We start from the raw sequence: 5457 nt of genomic DNA on the forward strand, positions 1-5457 counted from the left end.
GTGGGCCCCTGGGAGGGGTGAGAACACCTCTGCATGAACCTGGGAAGGTCACAAGTTGACGAAGACTGCGCCATTTTTCTGATAATGGATTGGCAGGGAGTGTCAGGTGTCCTTCAGCAGATATAGGAGGAGCGAGAACAGTGACAGAGTGGTGCAGGGCATTATGGGTATCCATCCTTTCATCAAAGACCTGAAAATTACCGGCACCACCCAAATGTCTTGTGGACATCTTCCCCCTCCCTTCTGTCTGGCACAAGGATCCAGCCAACCTTTGCTTTACAGAGCCGTTTTATAGACCACATCTGTGCCTTCCCTCTGTAGCGGCCTGTAGGCCACATCTTCAGGGAAGGGGCCTCTGCTGCTGACCTGACGGCTCCCGCCTGCCTGCATCTTGACCTTGCCCTGGCTCTTCTCAACTTAAATCCTCGGTCCCCGTGGACTTCTCTTCCAGGCTACTTCTTGCAGTTCTCTCCCCTCTAAGTTTCCATGACAGCTCCCTAAACACAGCTAACTGTTTGGTGGTTTGTTTGTTTTTTTCTCAGTCTGTAGGCAGAGTGGCCCTTGGGTTTTGTTTTTAATCATCATCTCTCTATGACCACCAAGGTATTTTCAAGAGAAATAATTCCAGATTGATGGATGAAATTTTAAAACAACGGCAGGAACCTTTGGGCCTAGATTGTTCCAAATATTCACCAGAGTTTGCAAATAATAAGAACAAAGACAACCAAGTTTTAAATTGCCCTTCAGCAGTGAAGGTGCTGTCCCCAGAAGATGGAAAAATGGATGTTGTGAGCTGCCCAGGACTTTTGCCAGTTAATAGCTCAGCAGCAGAGGAGACCCACAGATTTGGATGTAGATCTGCTAGACAGCTTACTTAGTTCACATGGTTTCCCTGATCCTGACCTAGTGTTGAAGTTTGGTCCTGTGGACAGCACATTAGGCTTTCTTCCCTGGCAAATCAGAATGACTGAGATCGTCTCTTTGCCTTCTCACCTAAACATCAGTTATGAGGACTTTTTCTCCGCCCTTTGTCAGTATGCAGCTTGTGAACAGCATCTGGGAAAGTAGTAGTTCCTGGTTGTATCATATGATTTCAGACTTCTGGAGAAAAGGACGCAATTGACTCTGATGTTTACAAAGTACCTATAAAACCTTGTACACAGCTAGTTCATACTCCTCATAATTTATCAACAAACACAAAAAAGTGTCTTACTTGAGAGTGAATGTGTGTGTGTGTGTGTGTGTGTGTGTGTGTGCGTGCACATGTGTATGGAGATAATTTTATAAATGGGGCACACCAGAGATTGGAGTACATAGAATGGAGCACACAGTTCAAGCATGTAGCCGCCATGTCTTAGGAACTGAGATTTCAGATGAAGAGGCTTCAGCTCCTGCTACTTCTTTGTTTGTGTGGGGAGTACAGGCAGTGAGTAGAGCCGACTTAGTTGTTTGTGGTGGGAGGGGATGGTTTTTGTTCAGTCTTTATAGTGACCAAACTTTAATTTTTAAGAACAACAGATTGACCTACTGGTGGAAGTATTCTCATTTTGAGGGACATTTGGAGAGTCTGGATTGTTCGCATGTTGAAAGTTTGCTCACCTGCAAAGCAAAGGGAGCCACTTCAGTTTTCCGTCCATTTCATTTCATTTCATTATAGTGTGACCTGAGTTTTGCTCTCATGTCTGGGTTGTAAAGATCATTTGAAAAAAAAATCTTATTGCAATATTGAAGTACAGAATACAAAAAATTTTAATATTGAATTAGGCAGTCAAAAAACAAAAGTGAATAAAAGATAATCTTAAAAATGGAAATTTTTCTAAGAGGGCAGAGGAGATGCTGCCGCCATTGAGAAGCAAGATGTAAAGGTACCAGTAAGCCACAAGCCACGTGGGAAAGTATAGATTTATAGAAATGTGTTAATTTAAGATGTAAGAGCTAGCTAGTGAGAAGCCTGAGCCAACAGGCCATACAGTACATAATTAATATAAGCCTCTGTGTGTTTATTTGGGTCTGAGCAGCGGCAGGACCACAAGGACGCAGGAGCTGGGTGGGCACAGGAAAACTTTCAGCTACAAATGGTGCCCAATGGCTCAAGTTTCCACCTGAAATCTGAAAATATTTAATAAACAATTCTAAACAGCCAAAACCAGGTTCCTACTTCATATCTCATGTGGGCAGCAAGATACAACATGTGGGCTTGAGCTGCTCTATGGCGGGTTTGTGCTGTGTGAGCTTGACCTGGGGTGTCTCCAAGCTGCATGTTACACTGAGTGGTAGATTTAGCCTTTGCTAGTACAGACAGCAAAAAAAGAGGTTTCTGGACTTCACACTGCTGGATGGAAGCATAGCCCCACTGCTTCCCAGAGTCAGCAATGAGCATGGTTCCCAGAGCTGGCTGTAAACATAGTTCCACCATGTTGGGAAGCTGAGGTGGGCAGAGCTGGCAGCCAAAGCTGCCCAATCCTAGTCATTCTACAGTTTAAAGCAATAGATTCACAGTAAGTCAGATTCAGATGGAACAAAACTTTAAATGGTTCACAGTGTGTGTAAAAACATACATAGGCTTGGAGGAGAGAGAAAAGGGAATACATGCAGTTATATAAAGAAATAGAAAGTTTTAAAAAAATAAAGCCTTTAAGAGAGAATAAAAGTAATATAAAAAAAATAAGCCATGTAAAGATGGATATTACACAGAGAAGCTGGATTGTGTTGTCTTTAGGATTTTTAACTGCAGAGAGACATTTGATTGTAAAGGCTACTCAGTTAAACCAATAAGTATATTTTAAAGGTACCTTGACTTCAAAATTTGGATCTAAGGATGTGTTGCTTTGGAAAGGAGACTCTGCTTTTGTTTCCACAGGAAGCAAGAGGCTATGGATTTGTTTCAGATTAAGATACATCAGGTTTGACCAGCCAAGACCCCCTAAAAGGTCTCTGATGACACCATGGCCTAGATGATCCAACATCCAAAACATTTTCAAGGCAACTGGCTCAGACAATGCAGCCTCATAGACTATTTCAGTCAGGACTTGACCATAATTCTTAATTTTCTCAGGATCCTCATAAGAATACAGTGCCCTTTATCAGCAGGAAGTAGCCTAGAAAACTATGCCCACATTCCCAAAACATGGATTATAGATGTTTGTATTTGTTTTGGTTGTTAGTTACAAATTGTTATTGGTCATAGTCAATCTCTTTCTAAAAACAAAAGGAGGATATTATATAGACATATGGGATATAGATATGATAGGATAAAAGGGTAGATTATTGAATCTACTTTTGAAGAGCAACACCTTGTTTAAAATGTTTTACATTGCTATGGATTTTAGTTTCTTGATAAAAATTTAAAGTTAATTTTGTTATACTGTATGTATATTTCTACTCTTGTTTAAGGTATTATGTTTGTGCAGCTCATTTAAATTGTAATATATCATTAAGAAATACAGATGAATAGTTAATCATCTATGACAGTCAAACTTATAGTCATGTTAGTTTAGTTTTCTAGGTATACATAGATATAATTCAGTTAGGTAGGTAATCTTCAAATACTTCAAAAACCTACAGAATATTGCATTTAAAATGTTTTTAAAACTTAGACTGTACTGGACAAATGAGACACATCTGCTCCTGGCAGCACCAATTACTTCAAGAAAGATGATGGGCACCAAAGATACTCCATATGGAGTTTATCTTCTTCATGGCAAAAGTTAGCCATGTGGCCAAGAAACTGTTCTTTCCTGGACTGCTTGACAAAATGTTTTATCAACTGGACATGCAGGACCCATAGGAAGGTGACCAGTGAACTTTGCAAGGCAAGATGGTCCTTCAGGTTCCTGCTTCACAGAGGAGACTGCCAGACATTCTACAGGACACAGGAAAAAAATGACTGAGAGACTCTAGACCTTTGGGCTGAATATGGATTCCCCAACGTTGCAGAGGAACTTTGGATGACTGTCCAGGCAGGCAGCTGTCTCTGTCATTTCCAGAGTTTTGGAAGTTGCTTGCAATGCTCTTCCTGTTTACTTAATGTTGTATCTTTTTGAGGTCTTTGATGTAGTTGAAGACTAAATAATTATAATTTTCCTTGGTTATGATAAAAAGATAAATTAGAGATAAAACTTTAGACTCACAAATATAAGATACATAGAATATTTTCTTTAATTTTGCCAAATACAAATAGACTAGATATTGTAACTATAATTCTTGCTTGATTACTGTTTTGTTATATGTAATTTTACTATGTTAAAGTTAAACCCTTCTTTTCTGATTAGACAGAAAAGGGGAAGTGCAGTGGGATGTTCTGTATGCTGTGAATTTATTGCTCTGATTGGTTGATAAATAAAGTGCTGATTGGCCAGTAGCCAGGTGGGAAGTATAGGCAGGATAAACAAACAAGGAGAATTCTGGGGAGAGGAAGGCTGAGTCAAGGGATGCCAGTCCACCATCCAGGGAGCAGCATGTAATGACACACAGGTAAAATCAAGGAACATGTGGCAACATATAGATTAACAGAAATGGGCTGCGTTTAAGTGTAAGAGCTAGTCAGTGGTAGGCCTGAGCTAATGGCCGAGTGTGTGCTTACTTGGGTATGAACAGCTGTGGACTGGGTGGGACACAGAAAATTTTTAGTTACAAGAATATATTGTTTTAATGTTGAATAGAATAAACTAATGAAGAAAGTTATACATTCAAGAATTCATCTTCTATTCTCTCAGGTGGAGATTCTCAGGTGGAGATAACGCTTTTCTACCACCGACCGGAAAAGATAGGAATGGGGATATAGCTGAAATGATGTGCCCTAGGTTAATCTCAGAATGCTCTAGTAATGTCCCCACTCTAACCCTCATGCGAACACACACACACCCGCATACATGCATACATGCTCGCATACCCTAACGATGGTTGCTGTCCTAGGGACCTTTTGGAAAGCTCTGGACACAATTTTCACTTATCACTCTGACACAGTGGTGTTGCTGACATCTAGTGATTGAGGTCAGATTGTGCTTGACTTCCAGAATGTGTGTCACATGCAAATGAAAAGTGCTTTTGCCACTTTCGATACCCTGCGTTGTTGCAGAAGTAGCTGCTATCTAGAGAAAAGAACACATTTTCCTTTTATCAGGAAACATACTGTAGTTTTTTGCCTCGTTATAAACTTGTGTCATCAATGATGAAGCTATTCAGAATGGCGACAATACCAACAGAGAGCCCACATTTACTGCTGGTCGAACAATGATTCTGGGTTTGGGCACAACACTGATTCCTTCTCTATTCCAAAGCAACCTGACCTAAGATCCTACATAAGAAAATATGTGGAGTGGGGAAGGGTTCCCAAGTCCCCACCCCTGGCTAGAAGCCCTTCCCAGCTGGTGGCCGCTAGGGAAGAAGAATCAGTTTCCTTCAAAGGGGTGTGGCCCTGGTAGGTGACCACGCCCCTCATCAGATAACCCCCATAGC

General features: G+C 40.9%; 1 pseudogene; it reads left to right on the forward strand.

Moving 5' to 3' along the window:
* The first annotated feature begins 587 nt into the window (after positions 1-587).
* Positions 588-1068, forward strand: LOC118596758 (annotated as a pseudogene).
* Positions 1069-5457: the final 4389 nt, after the last annotated feature.

Source organism: Onychomys torridus, chromosome 16 (assembly GCF_903995425.1).
Source record: "Onychomys torridus chromosome 16, mOncTor1.1, whole genome shotgun sequence".
Lineage (NCBI taxonomy): Eukaryota > Metazoa > Chordata > Mammalia > Rodentia > Cricetidae > Onychomys > Onychomys torridus.